Source organism: Octopus bimaculoides, chromosome 19 (genome assembly GCF_046866305.1).
Source record: "Octopus bimaculoides isolate indiv1 chromosome 19, ASM4686630v1, whole genome shotgun sequence".
NCBI classification, from domain to species: Eukaryota; Metazoa; Mollusca; class Cephalopoda; order Octopoda; family Octopodidae; genus Octopus; species Octopus bimaculoides.
Genome location: NC_142946.1, coordinates 39,560,604 through 39,578,103, shown reverse-complemented (window position 1 = coordinate 39,578,103; position 17,500 = coordinate 39,560,604). Strand labels below are relative to the sequence as shown.

The 17,500-nt window shown below is 34.4% G+C and overlaps 1 long non-coding RNA gene across 1 annotated transcript in view; it reads left to right on the top strand.

The window, feature by feature from the left end:
- The first annotated feature begins 4,902 nt into the window (after window positions 1-4,902).
- LOC106880123 (uncharacterized) overlaps window positions 4,903-17,500 on the top strand; it is a 71,921-nt gene continuing 59,323 nt past the window's right edge. Inside the window, exon 1 of the long non-coding RNA XR_016245152.1 lies at window positions 4,903-5,260. This is a non-coding gene — a long non-coding RNA (uncharacterized LOC106880123). The remainder of the gene's footprint in view (window positions 5,261-17,500) is intronic.

Here is a 17,500-nt window from a genome sequence, read left to right as displayed (position 1 = left end):
TCTATCTTTCACACAATCACACTCGCTGATATATATTTGTGTATATTTGATTGACGGTGATATATGTAAAAAAAAAAAATTCTGTTTTTGTTATTCAAAACCAGCAACCAATGAACATTTGCTTCTGCAAATATAGTTTTTGATAGTTATTTCGGTACCTCTGCCCCAATTCCACCCTCAAAAATGATGTTATCTTATCGTTTGTAATAAAAAAATATATCCAAATGATGAATGGTTTCAAATGATATTTATCACAATTCTGAGCACCATGCTCTACAATTTACCGTTTTGGATGAACAATATAGATTCATTGCGGGAGTAAATAACCATTTCTCAAGAATTATAGGAATAAATGATGTTTAACATTTAAATATATGAGGGAAAAGGTTTCATTTTTTTTATATCTGTTTCAGACTGGAATTAATTTTAGAGATGAAAAATTCGATTCCTTTTTTTTCTATTTTGCTGGTGATATTTACATGTACAGTAAAGTACTATCGCTCTTATCTCGGACCCAGACGTCATTTAAATGTGGTGTAGTATAAATGTAAATATAAATAAACTCTTGACTTGGGCGATTGTTACTCTGTTTCATGCTTTTATTCAACAAGCGGTTGCAATAGTGATATCATCTCATAATGTCGGTGCATGAGTCTCTGTGGCACGTTAGATTTGGTGGAATTTTGTAGATCAAAATAATCGAACACTTTCCATACATTTCGAGGCTTACGTTTATGTAAGACAACTGTATTTATAATCGGTGTTTAATTAATATTCTTCTATGTGATATATGAATATAACTGTGTTTACATCGATACACACACCCTCACACTTCTACGAATATGAGAATAAAATTATATATGCACGTTACATATGAAACTATATATGAATCTATCTCTTTCTCTCTCTCTCTCTCTCTATATATATATATATATATATATATATATATATATATATATATATATATATCCGTGTGTGTGCGTGTAGTGTCGAAATTTACGTGGAAACTAGTCGAAGAAGTGATATTAGTTTAATGCTTCATGCACAATGATATATTAAGCAACGAAGTGTTTGTAACGTTTCGAGAATAACACTTCTTCAAATAGGTTACATTGATGGAAGTAGGAACGTTCAGTGTTCCTTCTTTTTGAGTACTTTTCTACCCGTTCTTTAGATGTCCATTGTTGACAACGAAGTAGTAAACAGTGAAAAAATTAGCCAGGTAGAAAGAACACTAAACATCTATGTAATACCTTAAAATTATGTAAGATCCGTTTGGTGTTTCCTTTGAAACGTATGTAACGCTCACTGACGTCCTCTATTCACTGAAACGACTGATTGATAATTGCATTATTTATAACTTTTCTTGCAATATAGTGGAGTTGTAAAGTTGTATTTGTTTCGTAATTTCCATCTAATTCAATATGGGACGAAGTGAATTGCATACGTTGATTAATAAACTTTATTGATTGAGTATCATCTCCATTGTGTTATCGATACAATCTGCTTGAAGCTAAACAATTGTTTGTACCACGACGATTTTCGATCTCACCACTTAAATATTATTTTTATTGTTGTTATTATTATTATCATCATCATCATATGTATAATGCCATTAGGAATATCAATAATTATAGAAAACAATAGGTGCAAAAGACAAAAGAATACGTGGCTCTTTTTCAGTCTGTCTGATAACGAAAATATTGTCTTATTTCAAATACCAGCGTCTGAGAGAGTTGTCAAACTCAATTGAACAAAAATGCCTTGAAATAGAACAAAAATTTATTATTGTTTTATAGCATAAATATAAAATAGTAATATCAATAATATTTTTTTAAGAAAAAAAGTGGTAAAATTGATATGTATCGTATGTTATTATCATTTTAAATATTGCTATGTATCCGTAAAATATGAAACACCAATACTTATGAGAATTGAGTGTTTAAGTCAACTTGCAGACAAGAAAAATATTATGATGACAAAATATGATTAAAATATTATTTAATGTCCTTAATGTCTACACACTGTGTTGTTAGTCTTAATGCGAAGCAAAACACTCAGACACATACTTGCGTATATACATACGTACATACATACTAGTGAATAACATTGTAGTTCACTTGAAGCATTGTCGTACGAGAAGTAGGAAATGAGAAATAATGCAAGTTTCTCGAAATGCTGGAAATCTTTTAAAGACCTTTACATTTCGAGCGCAAGGGCTTATTTTCAGAAGGATACAATCAAGGAAATGTGTGTTAAAGGGCTATTTTAAAAAATTTCAACCTTGTTAGAGGCTTTCGTTATATCTCCTTTCCTTCATCGTGTGTATTTAGATGTGTGTGTGTGTGTGTGTGTATATATATATATATATATATATATATATATACATACACATACGCACACATACATATATACATGTGTGCGTGAGTGTGGGTGTGTATATATATATATATATATATACAAAGTTAATTGCAGAATAAAACCCTTAGGTCATCGACTCAAAAAGCCGTAGCCCACCAATGACCACATATAAGAAGTACAACATTGACCACAAAACCAAATTAGTAAAGGGAAGTCAAAAGTTTTATACATAAGAATAAAAATCGATTAAAAATACAATAGAATAATATAAATAAATAAACTGCGATTAAAAAGTTGATTAAAATTATTAGAGACCGGTACAATTTCAGTAGAATAAATATATATATATATATAGAAAAAATATAGAGAACAAAAATAATACATAGGGAAACGTAGCACAACAGTTCATTCGCTGAAGCTAATAGCCAAAAAAAAGTTCAAGATAAATAGTACGAAAGTTCAACTACCTCCCTCATGACAGCCAATTTAGTAGGTAAAATCCAATTTGATAAACAGGAATACCGAAGTGCACGGGACAAAGCAACAACAGAACATCCAATGTGTGGCAAAGTAAAATCCAAGTTTCACCATTCCGCAGGTAACATCAGTAAAGTCAAACTATAAACATCATTTACAGTGGATTACAAGTATAGGTGAAACACAAACACAGAACACCCATGGCCATTTCGGGCGTATATCACCGTATTTAGGCCACAATAGTGCACAAATTGGTGATAACCCCTTCTTCAGGGTAAAAAAGACACACAGACATCAACGAAGTCACCATTTCTCTTTATTATAGGCACAAAGGCCTCATTTACAAAGAAGGGGGACATTACAAGGACAGACAACACAAAACGTGGGGTACATAGATCGAATTAGATGAAATGAGTAAATTACAATATGATGATGGAATGGCTTACGAGTCCTCCAAAGCTCGCAGCTTCATTTCACAGTTTTCTTATACAGTTCTTATTCATTTTACTTTTTCTTTTTATGATTCTTTCGTTGTTATGTATGGTTTCAGCTCCTCCACCGTTACGACGCTTGGCAAAGTGTTGTAGCCCACATATAACCCACTTAGTTGGAAATTAAATCTGTTCATTTCTCGCAGCTTCTTCGCTATCCATTCCTTCACCACTATTGCTTTTGTTTCATCATGAAACGTTCCGGGTTCTAATTTCAGTCGTACGAATCCTTTTATTTTAGCTATCGTTTTTTTCCGTTTCTACACCCTTATTGTAGAAAAGTATTGTTCTAATATTTTTAAAATCTACCTTTCCGATTATCCTTCCTTCTGCATTCGCCTTTTCCTTCTGTTGCATCATCACATTCCACCAGTTTAGCCACCTCTCCTGTATTGTCAACTGTTTTTCCTGCTTCGTATCTTGGGTTTCAATCTTAGTTACGTTCTGTTCCTCGCTATCATTTCCATCTGCCATCATCTTTTTTTTCTTTCCCCTTTTCTTTCTTTTTGGGGACTTTGGCGGCGATTCAGTCCGCATACGCTTTTTTTCTCCATGCTCCTCAGTCTCTTCCTGCTTTTCTTCTTCCTCTTCCTGTTCGGTCAGTACCATTTCCTCCTCACAGACCTCTGTTTCTTCTATTTTATCTTCTACGATTATTTCTCTGCGAGGACACACCGCTTGCATGTGATCTCTACTTCTGCATTTGTAGCATACTGGTTGCCTTCCCTCCACCACGATCCGTAAACGAGTGTCATTGGGAATCACTAATTCCTCAGCAATGTTGTGCAGGTCCGGTAGGGTAATATGGGCTAGAATTTCTTCCCCAAAACCCCACCATTCGATTTCTCTCGACCTCTCCACTTTAATGATATCCACCTTGTCTTTGCATTTATATATTACCGCTGACACCAACCATTCCACTCCATATCTATCTCCAACGGTACTCTACCAATCCTCACTCTCGCCGCCCTTCTGGAAGTTCAGTGAATTTTAAAGCCAGGTATAGGGCGCACATGAGTTCCTTTTCTAATGAGAAATATTATAGTTCCACAACACTCGCCTCTTACCTGCATGACCTCAAGAGGAGGAATAAGAAGTACTATCTTGAATGGCCAATCTTATCTAGAACCCCCCAATTTAAGGCTAATATTAGCAAGTGCTTATTATGCATTAGGGAATCCCTTTCCATTCTTAGGTCTTTTGGGCCGAAAACCTTGAATAAGTTTATCGAGGTAATCCCTTTTTGCAATCATAAATTTTCCTCCACCTTCCTAAAACTATATAAAAATGGAAATAAGAACAAAAATAATCGTATTAGTGGTAATAATAGTAGTAATGGTGATAGTAATGGTAATGATAGAAATAAAAATTAAAATAAAAAGACAAAAATACTGATATAAAAATAATAATAAAAATATGGATACAATGGTAGTATTTATTTTTTATCATGACTTACGTTGGATTTGAAACCTAATAGTTTCAGTTACCAAACCTGCTTGACTATTCTAAAAGGTATACTAAAAATTAGATTTTTTTGTTTTTGGTTTATGGTTTAGTCCATATTATTATTTATTTAAGCTTGCTCTCATAATTATAAAATCTTATTTGACTGGTGACTTCGTTGATGTCTGTGTGTCTTTTTTACCCTGAAGAAGGGGTTATCACTAATTAGTGCTCTATTGTGCCCTAAATACGGTGATATATACCCTCGAGATGGCCATAGGTGTTCTGTGTTTGTATTCCACCTATACTTGTAATCCACTGTAAATGATGCTTATGGTTTGACTTTACTAATGTTACCTGCGGAATGGTGAAATATGGATTTTACTTTGCCACACATTGGATGTTCTGTTGTTGTTTTGTCCCGTACACTTCGGTATTCCTGTTTATGAAATTGGATTTTACCTACTAAATTTGCTGTCATGAAGGAGGTAGTTGAACTTTCGTATTATTTATCTTGAACGTCTTTTATTGGCTATTGGCTTCAGCGAATGAACTGTTTTGCTACGTTTCCATATGTCTTATTTTTTCTATATATATATATATATATATATATATATATATATTCTACTATATTTGTACCAGTCTCTAATATTTTTAATCAACTTTTTAATCGCAGTTTATCTATTTATATTTTTCTATTGTATTTTTCATCGATTTTTATTCTTATGTTTTCAAAATTTTGACTTCCCTTTGCTAATTTGGTTTTGTGGTCTACGTTGTACTTTTTATATGTGGTCATTGGTGGGCTACGGCTTTTTGAGTCGATGACGTAACGGTTTTATTCTGCAATTAACTTTGTACCTATGTTTCAACTAGTTTGAGCACTTCTTTTAGAGCCTGTATAAATTCTTGATTTTCTAATACAAAACTGCTAATATTGATTATATATATATATATATATATATATATATATATATATATATATATATATATATATATACATACACAAATACATTGGGTTCGAAAACTATTTGGGATGGAAAAAGTGCACGAGGCGCCTACAAGAGACATGGGTTCGTGTCCCATACGCAGTCTTCGAATAATTCCTTTCCGAAAATATTTTTTTCAACCGAATAATAATGTTTTTATGTCATTCGAGATTCATTTTTCCCAGACTTATTTCGCATTCCCTCGAAATGTTTCTAATTTTTATGCATTGAATTAAGCAATGTACATGTGTGTGTCTGTGTGTGAGAGTATGTGTGTGTGTGTGTGTGTAGGAAAAATGGTTTAGGATGTCCATATAAATAACGTTATGTAGGAAGAATACAGAGAAAAGGTAGAAAATATGTCACGTACATTAAAAATGTGTATGTTTATTATCAGAACTCGACCTTACATCTAGACTTACATAGTCACCGTTGAACAAAAGGCAATTATTCTGCCACACAATATACAACACACATATACACACATACACACTCTATCACACGGACACATACGTAGGCACACACGCACACAAAGAATCTCACACACATACACGCACTTTCTCTCTCTCACACACACACACACTAACACACGCACGCACCGAAAAACGCCAATGGTTTCTCAACATCACATTAGTGGATAAATATTCTTTATTCGTGAGGTAACCGGGATATCATTGGTTTCATATTGACAGAGCTATCTCTGAGTAATTATTCAAGCCTGCACCTTGGGACGTTGGTGTTTATATTCTATGGCATTCAATATACTAAAAACACAATACTTACTCGCTAACTGTCTTAAACGTTCTCTGTCTATCTCTGTCTGTGTGTGTCTGTCTGTAAGTCTTTCTTTTTCGCTCTCTCTCACACTCACCCTGTATCTTTTCTAGTTACTTCTACATATTTTTCTCACCTTATTTATTTTTCTTTCATGTGTTTTAGCTTTATCAATTTTTATATAATTATTAATTAATTATTCAGTTAAATGATATTATACACTGATATAGACGCACACATACACCTATTGACACAGACATACACTAGCACGCCAACACATATGCACACACTCACTCACATGTACACACACAAACGCACATATAATCAAAATTTTGATTTTCACATTAATAAAAATAAATTTTCGAAAAATAATCTGTGATGCAATGATTTTTATGTTATAAATTCTGAAAAAAAAATGTGAAAAACAAACTAAGAATAAATATTTAAAATCTGTAAAAAGCTGGCTATTATGTTATCAGACCAGTGAACTAGAACAACAAAAAAATTTAAATAATTGTTTGTTTATTGCTGTTTTTTTTTTTTTTTGTTCCTTTCCATTTTTTCTGTAGTGGCTTATTAAAATAGCATATTCATTCTTAAAATATAAATGAAATGCAAAATAGTAAAGAATATGAAAGAATAAAACGTAAATAATTAGCAGATATTTTTTTTAAAAAGGCTATAGAGAAGAAATTATATGAACTGTGAAATTGATGAATATTCTTAATTTTAATCTATTAGTTTCACAAAATCTTCTGTTGTTTGAAATAGAAGCTCTAATTTCTTTTTAAAAAAGAAAAACTTAATTTCTTTCTTTAATAGTACAGAATTGTTATACGTTGTTTGAAGTTAACAATCTGATCGGTTCAAAACCACAAAAGTGCTGTTTTGGCTGAGTGGCAAATCTAACATCTCATTTAGATACCGTCTTCCTACCATCATCCTGATGGTAATGTTATGTTCTTTCCGCTGAATCCTTGTTAAAGTATTTGAACGAGATTACTCGAGTTCTTTGTCATTCTTCACCTTCATTTAGTCTCTACTGTAAAGGACTGTGTATTCTGTCGATGACAGTCATACAAGATTTCGCATATATTAAGAATACACTAACGAAATGCGGTTGTTTTAATCATGTCACTAATGTTGCTGGTTGGAATTCCCTAAACTTATAAGAGATAACACACATTTTCTAATGCACGTCATTTGTACAAAAATGTATTGATTGATTAAATATTTAATCACGCTACAGATTAATGTACGGTATGTAAATTGGTTTAACCGACTCAAATAAGTAGTACGTTGTTTGTGATTTAAATAGCTTTGTTTATAAAGCATTGTTTCGTAGAAAGGAAGGTTTAAAGTGGATCACAAGAGTCACGTTATTTTACTTGTGTGAAACATCGCTGATTTTATTTCCAAATGTAATTTCCAATACATTTTAGTCTGTTCATGCCTTATATCTCATTCTGTATTTTACATATAAATGTTGTACTGGAATTTCCCGTAAAAAATTATTCGTTATTTATTAGTTAGGTGTTCGTGGACAAGCCATTACCTGAAAGCATCGTTCTGTCAGCACTCGGCCCCGACCTGGTTTTGGTAGATGAGAGTCAGAGACGTGTGGTTCTTAGGGAGCTTACTGTGCCATGAGCGGAAGCTGTTTGGCTATGAAGAGCTGATACTGAGATTCGGGAGAAGGGTTGCATCTATGAGCTGGTTGCATTTGAGGTCGGCTGCTGGGGTTTCCCAGCACCTTTTCTCAATAGGTTTCTGAAAGTGGCTGGTGTGTCTGCTGTGAGGAAGACCAAGGAATGTGGGGAGAAAGCAGTTGAGGGTACTGCTTGGATTACCAGGAGGATTATGAGTGCGGATAAGGCCACAAAACTGTCATGAGTCCGGTTGCAACACAATATGTCCAGCTGTTGCAGGCCCACTTTGTGGAGAGATACTGAGCTTAATGGGTCGAAATCTTGTCGAAACACGGCGTTCAGCTGAGGATTGCAGCCGGACAAGAATTGGAGAACTGTGTTTTCTTGTACACACACACATATACACACGACGGGCTTCTTTCAGTTTCTGTCTACCAAATGCACTCACAGGGTATTGGTGGTCGGTCCGAGGTAATATTTCGTGACACTTGCCCGGGGTGCCACGCACATTGACTGAAGCCCGAACCATGTAGTTGGAAAGCAAGCTTCTTACCACACAGCCACGTTTGCGTCTAATATATATATATATATATATATATATATATTTGAGGACTGTACAAATCATGGACGAGTAGTACAATCACTGGCAAATCTTATCCAACATTTTACAGACGCTGTTGCCAGCAATACACGCGCTGAAATTTAAAACTTTAAATTCAATAATTGTTTGCACAAAAGTGTTAAGACTGTCACGTAAGAAGGCAACTAAGCCTGTAAACAGCAAGTGCAAGGTCTCCGGCCTCGTAAAGTAGCAGATTACCGTCTCCTACACAGATATTTAAATAAAGACACGCATACACACATGCTTATGAAAACGTATTCACACCGTTGTCACTACAAATGCTGAGTCGAATCTTTTACGCCCTCTGGAGACATTTTAAAATTATATCATCAAGAGTTTTTTTCCCTTGTAACATCTATAAGACTGAGAGTGACTTCACATGAGATTATCAAAGCGTCGACTATTCTGAGGACAAGATTAAGATAGAGAGTTCATGAATGATAGGGTGGCAGAGATTAGGAGGAAGAACCGACTCCAGCAGTAAAGGGATACTTTATTTATTTTGTAACGATGAAGGCCAAAGCTGGCCTTAGCCCATTAAGTCCCACTGTCCCATAAATATGACACTAAATGAAAACCTTATATAAACTATATCACATTGTCTCAGTGTCCTATTTATAGGACACCGAGTATTTCCATTTTTACTTGAGGCAAAGGAGTTTTAATAATTATTTTTGTCTCCTTTTAACCTATTTTCAATCATCTGTAAAAGTTTAAAAGTAATATTCAGAAATTTAAGTAATGTGGGACTTAATGGGTTACCCGTTATTTTAACTCACAGCGCAAAGAACTACACGAAATTCAATGTTACGTCCGATAAGATTAATAAACACATATTTCATGAGTATCGCTTTGGTAATTGTCACCTTGTTCTCACATCCATCATCACCAACATCATAATAATCGTCCTCATGAACGCCATATAATCTTTATTATTACTGCCGGTGTTACTGGAGGCTTTATTCACGCAGTCGTTGGTAATAAAATCTATAATGAATACTCTGCTATTGATTGCTAAAGTACGCGCTTAAAAATGCCATGAGTTAACGGTGAGAATATATAATTAGTCAGTTTTGCTAAATGCTTAGCGGCATTTCGTCCATATCTACGCTCTAAATTTAAATTCTGCCAAGGTCGACTTTATCGGGTTCGATAACAAATATAGCAGTTAAGCACTGGGGTCCATTTAATCACCCCGAAATTGCTGGGCTTGTGCAAAATTTTGAAGCCAATATACAGGAGGCGAATCGTTTAACTGCATAGCGTTATCACTCCAGTACTTCCTCTCTATTCTGAGTTGTTGTCATTCTTCTTTGCATCTCCCCTCCCTCGCGTGTGTTATCTCTTAGCATATCATTTTGTTCTCGACAATTGCCTTCTATATATTACTATTTTTTACATGTCTGCTTGTCTCGCACGATACTTAATCCTATGTCTTCCTTTATAAATTTTTATTGCTACTCAACTCCTCTCCGTAAATATTTTGTTCGCTCTCTCTTTCAATATTTGTAGCTCATCCTTAGCTTTCCTCGGTATATATGTCCTCCTCCTACTACCAGTAATAGTAGTACTAATAGTAGTACTAATAGTAGTACTAATAGTAGTACTAATAGTAGTAGTAGTGGTGGTGATAGCAGCAGTCGGTTTTATCACAGGTCAACATAAACCAAACTTACCAAAATAATCAACAAAAGCATTTCCAAAGTCACCAGATTGCTGCAATTTTTCTTTTGTTTCTCTAAGACAGTCTGCTGTCTTGAGGGCGATTTGGTTGATAATTCTATCAAGTCTAACGATCACATAAAGATTCTGTTACAGCACCGTTGCTGTTGTTGTCGCTGTTGGCGTGTCTGCTGCTGTTGCCGATATATTCCTGCAAGTGTGTTGGTTAGACTAATCAAGTCTTCCGTTTTAATCGGATAACTGAGCAAATGTAAAAGGTGTCATCGTAGAATGTTTGAGGGTGAACTGGCATGTAACATGCAATTGCCTGATACTGAACACAATAGAGTGTATAAGTAGAGGGGAAAAGGGAGAGAGAGAGGTGAAGATGACAGAAATGAAAGACAGAGAAAGTAAGGAGAGAAACTGAATGTGAAAGAAAGGTAAAAATAGGAGTTTCAAAGAAAAAGAGAGAAAAAAGCTCGAAGAAAATGAAATAGAAAAAAAAATAAATAAATAACGGTGAGGCGAGAGGAAAAGGGAAAAATGGAGATATAAACAGAATTAAAAAGGAAGAACTATAGAAAAAGGAAAATGTAAACGACAGAAAAATAGATTGGATTTTGGCATGCGATTACCTATTTTTAAACCTAAAAAAAAAACGACACAAACGAAATGAAAAAAAAGGGGAAAACGGTGAAGTTGATGCAGGTCATTTTATCAAGAGTGACTTATACGAGGCTTTGATAATTGCTTTCCGATTAAATGTGATGGCGACAGCTTTTACAATATGCAATCTAACAAATGCTCTAAAATACGTGAAATACCGTTGTTGTGGTGGTGGGATTGAGGGCTGCGGTGGGAAGGAGAACCGTGGTGGATGCGATTTTGAAAGAGAATGAGATGAAGTATGATGATGTTTCTGTAAATTTTTGTAATGACGGTTTTTCACACTGAAAAACGTAATTTCTGGAGATTATTAGTATCTAATATATGTTTATACTTTTGTTCTGTCATTAGTAATTTATTTATTAACCTGAAACCTGAAGATTCAGTTAAGTCAACCTTTTCTCGATTAATTCTACCGTGTAAACTGATAAACGTTATCATATGTATCCCTACTATTGTTACACACACACACACACGCAAGGCTGCCTTGGAGGTGTATAGCAAACTAGTTTGTTATATCACATGTTTTCGTACTTATAATGAATGGCCGAATAAAGGTTCAATAGAGAAGCAAGGGTACAGAGACTTAATATGCCGGAATTTATGTTATATTAATCTAATCAAAAATATACACGCAGTGAGGATAAGTAAACATTACTGAAATCTACTCAAGGAAACTATTTAATTATAGTATCAGAAGTGACAATTGAAGATTAAATAAAATGCCTTTATTACCGTCTGCAGTTGGCATATCAGATTTTCAGACAAAACCATCTCTATAATTGCAGATGTGATTCATTATCAGATTCCTTATAAGAAAACAATTCTAGAAGTTAACTGATTTTCGTTCAAGTGTTGTCATTACTTGATCGTTGGCCTTTAACTTTGTGGTGCCTTTATGGCGCTTATTGAAGTTATCAGAAACCTCGTATAACCACTATAGATACCTCTGGCCATTCACAGAGATAGTTATGATAAATGGTTCCTGAGAATCCCCTAGGGATTCTAATGGGAACACGTCCTCCCACTTTAGAATGCAAGTTGTCTGAAAAGATTGTCGAGCAACTCTAGATAATCGTCTTTCTATCTTACAGTTTATCTTCACTCAATTAATAATCATTGATTAATTTAACCTCCGCCTCAACTGCTGTTCGATCTTTCAGTATAGAAATCACACTGACATGATTTTCCGTATTGGTTTTAGTACTGAGCGTCTTATTATCGCTTCTGTAAATTCTTTTGCCTAAAAATCAGTTGTCGTAACGCGTGGTTGCCTTCCAGAACTTTGAAAATGGATCGACAAATCAAACAACTTATTCATTAAAGTAAAAAATAGTTAACGCTGTGAGGTTTTTATATTCATTAGAATGGATAATATCCTCTAGGGGGAGGTGCAGGATACAAATAATTTGGTCGTGTGGATCAAATAAGCCACAGATGCCGGGAATCGCTTAGAATTACTTTCACAATTTAGCATTCATAATTTTATATATTGTGTAAGTCGTTTATTTTGTTATCCTGGAACACATCGTCAAATGTTTAGCCATATTATTTATACTTGCATTTATATCCAGTTACGTTCTGAAACGTAGTTAAATGCTGTTGTCGTTGTTGCTGCTTCGTCTAAATAGCAACCTTCACCTATCTGTTCTAGGTTGCAGCCATTGTCAATCCACGATTTTGCATTGTTAGGAATTCATTGATCCTTATTATCTATACATTTTCAAAAAGAAAGGTTGGCATTTGATGGAAATTTCACAGCTATTTCTAGGTTTTTACGTATTTAAGAAACTACGTTAAGGTCCATATTTCCTTTCTTGAATTGGTTTAATTCATAGGTACCGATTAAAAGATTAATGGAAAGATGACGTTTACCTGTAATATCCGTCTTCTAAGAGGGGCAGGTTCCGCACCAAGAGCTCTTTTAGACACATTAAGTTTGTGTCAGATGTTTTACTGACGTTCACAAGGTGAGGTGTAGGGAATAATGTGCGATATGTAATTTAATACCATAAACGAATATGAAGTAAAAGTACGTATTTATGCATCTTGAAAAAACATTATTCTATTCATTTTCGACTTATTTCAATTTAGTAATTTACATTTTTTCATAAATTACATTTTGCATTCATTTTTTTTTCCTTCATTATATTAAAAATTCTTGAAATTTCATAATTTACATTACTGGGTTTTTATTTGACAAAGAAAATAAGCGGCAAATTCTATCATTTATGTTTCAATAATAAACTATTTTAGCTTATTTTGATAATTATCTCCGAATGATAATTTTCTGTAATAAATTTAATTAAATCTGTTCATAAAAAAATTATATAATTATCAGTATTTAAATCTAAATAATTAGATACATTGAATCGTTTTGATTATAAATATAATAATCTTTAAAATATTTTCGTTATGAGACAGAAACCAACTGAAAAATATTCTGCTTCATATAGCCGTGCGTTGGCAAAATTCTTAAAAATGCACATCATAGACTTAAGACTAAGTACAAACATTTTTCTTGGAGAAAAAGCATTGTGAATTTTATAAATATAATCTGGGATTACAAGTGCATGTTACAGGCACGGCACCATTCTAGATAATGAAGATCTCGAACCTCTTATAACACGCACTAATATACGGAAATGAACTTTAAATTCCAGCGCCTACCTTGCTGGTCTGTTCGGCGGCTCTGTTTAACAATTCTTTCCACAGTATTAATAAAACTATATCATTAATACCAATGTACAATTCTCCGTATTTCATTCATGTATTTAAGAAACGTAACATTTATTTAATTTAGAGATGACCAAACTTGTTTCGGAAAAAATGAATTCGAAAAAGATTTTGGACACAAGATTGCGGTAACTCAGTGCTGTATGAATACTCCTCTGATATATTCATGTATAAGATGTAACTTCAGCAATGTTTACTAATGTCGGTGCTTTTCGAAAAATAAACCTTCAAAGAAAACCATTCCACAAACCTGGAATAGGACTGTGTGGTTACGAAGCTTGCTTTGCAACCACGCGGGACCAGTCTCACTGTATGGCACTTTGTGCAGGTGTCTACTACTATATTCCAAGCTGGCCAATGTCATGTGAATGAATTTGGTAGACGGAAACTGCGTCGAAGCCCGTCGTATACAAATTTATGTGTGTTTGCTTGTGTGTGTGTGTATTTGTGACTATGCGTGCGTGTGTATGTTTATCTCCACAGCCACCTCTTGATAGACGGTGTTGGTTTGTTTACGTCCCCTTAACATAGTGGCTCGGCAAAAGTGACTGATTTTTACGTAGCAGACTTAATGAACGAACATGGGTACAATCTTTTCCACAAAAACACTTCTGTGCGGACCCCTAGCATGGCTACAGAAAATAGAAACCTAAAAGTCATAATTCTTCAGATTTCTTCAAACAATTGGTTTCATAAATTAAAAATAAATATCTTAACATTTCAAGTGAAGCAAACCAAGAACTTATGTAGTATCGATTTGATTTTATTCCTCCTCAAAAAAACCTTGCTATTTTAAAAACATTCTAGAAGAGTCACTTGGTCTCTTGAACTCTAAAGACAACATCCAAGCTGATCTGGTATTAAAGCTCTCCATTCTTTTATGTTGTTCTATAAAAAAGAAAAGAAAAAAAATAATGAAGTACCATTATTTTTCGCGGAATTGATGTGAAGTGTTGGATGAAATACTTAGTTTCTTCAGTATTCTTTTACATCAATTTTGTTTGTCTGGCATTCTAACAACAATGTTTTTTGGCTTTTTTTCTTGTTCATTTCTTGACATTTATTCCATCCAATATTTTTCATGATATAATTTTTTCTACATAATGAAATTATTTCAACAGCAATAGTCATATATTTTTTATTTTTACTTTGAAATTTAGGGTATTTTTTATTGAATGTGTGTAGATTTTATTCGGTAATAACTATGAAGTATATCCGACCCTTAACGTTATAGTTATATTTGATGTTATTTAATGCGATGTGTGGCAGAAATGTCTTTTTCATCTTTTGGCACGAGGTCACCCATGTTGAGGGATGGGGTAAGTTGATTACATCAACCTCAATGCTCATTTGGTACCTATTTTATCGATCCAAAAAGGATGAAAGGAAAATCTGACCTCGGTGGCATTTAAACTTAGAACATAAAAACGGACGAAATGCCGCACGACGAGCTTCATTCAGTTTCCTTCTACAAAAAATCACTCACAAGACTTTGGTTGGTTCGATGTTATAGTAGAAGACACCTGCCTATGGCGTTACACTGTGGGATTGAACCTAGAACCATGTGGCTGGGAGGTAAGCTTCTTACCACACAGCCATGTACATATTAACGCTAGGGGTATATTTAATGCAGGAAATGCTTAAATAGATGCTAGAAATAACCACAATACAAACTGAACAAATGCAGGCATGGCTGTGTGGCTTATAAGTTTACTAGGAGCAGGGGTGGCTGATAGGACACGGAGTTTCACACTCACATGGCCCCCAGTTCAGGTCTTATACGCCCCATGACCAATAAGTGTAGATTCTTTTATTGAAAAGGAAACCGAGCGTTCGTTTCGATTATCGGGTGTAATATCTGATATTGTAATTGTGTCTGTTCAATGATTTACCTATCGAGATTTTCATTGCTTGTATGTGATATTTTTGTGAAGCGTTGTTCGCCTTTCTTTTAAGTGGGTGTGTGTAGATGGTATTGTTATTAATTTGTTTGTTTATGTTATATATACATATGTCTGTGTATGTGTGTGTCTGTGTGCATGTTTCTTCCTTTCGCATATTTATTGCACGCATTTTTGTTTTTTATTGTTATATTCTTCTACGCTTTTCAGACTACGCTATTTCTCATCTCTGCTTCCGCGAACTTTTTGCTCGTTCTCCTTACATCAAATTTTTGTCGTGAAATTTGCCTGATTTTTAGAGATACACATGTGTGGGTGCGTACGGTAACCTTCCACAGAGTTTTCCATCTACTTAATTCTAGTCGCAATATATTAGTCAGATCTTAGTTGTGGCTGCGTCAGAACACACGTACCCACAAAGCAAAGCAGTGGGATCGGAACACGGAGCCAAGTGGTTGCGAAACAAACTTCTCAATCACACAGCCATTACTATTTTCCAATTAAACGTCTTTCTACGTGATTTTCTACTCGCAACACAGCAAAGAAGTTATCTTTCTAGGTCAAGACCACTGAAAATACCATCTTCTTTGAAGATTATCCTATTAGTTCTTTTTCTCTACCAATTTTGAAACAGGTTTGCTTTATTTAGTTCTTTTCCTCTTACTTTTCGATGACTAGATTACTCCAGTCTTCATAAAAGAACAAAAGGATTATTAGTTGCAACTCAACACAGATCACAAGAATTATGTAGTGATGAAGAAGGGTGGCGGTACTTCATAGGTACCTCTCATTCACTTAATAAAACATAATCAGATTTTTCAGTTTCAATTAATCAGCTAAAGCTGACTGCTTTGAAAACCAGCTACTTTTATTGTTAACTATTTATTCGTGATACAGCACAACATACATTGATTGGTTGTTCTCCAGTTAGACGCAAGACAGGGAGAGGAAAGCAACACAATTGTTTACTTCATGGTGACAGCGGTGGACGCTTGACAACAAAAATGTGTTTCTTTTACTCTCAGTAACCTCACTCATTCCATTAAACCTAGTTGCTCCTCTAACATTGTTAGACTAGTAAACATTCAACAGCATTCCAATTATTTTTCCTTTGTTTTTGTTTTTCTATCAAACGTGTCGAAAATCTAAATTGTATTTTATTAAGGTGTCACTGAGTGTTTTAGTTTCAGATCCATTATTATAGGTAAACACTGGCCAAGCTGTGGCATGAGGCCCACGTGCACCTCTCTTTGGCTTTGAGGAAAATGTATGAGTTTAGTAGCATTTTCATCTCAAAACTGTTTACTTTAGAAACTAAGGAAACGCAAACGTATACGCTATATAGCTGTGCCCTCACCCATACATACTTGCATGTATACATATGCATACAACTCTGTTTACACACACACACACACACACACATATATATACTTACACACACACACACACATATATATATATATATATGACGATGATGATTGCCTCAACTTCTCAGATGATAGACTTTTCACATTCAACTGATAGTGAGACATGTACGTCATAGGATATAACTAGCAACTATTTGTCCAATACATTTGCCATTATCTCTATCATCACATTAGGTTCTTCCGATCCAGTCACAAAGTATTAGGCGGCCCAGAGCACTGGTAGAGACATTCGTTTAACGTGCTACGCGGTGGAACTGAACCTAGGACCATTAGTTTATATAAAGTATAAGGTGTGTGTA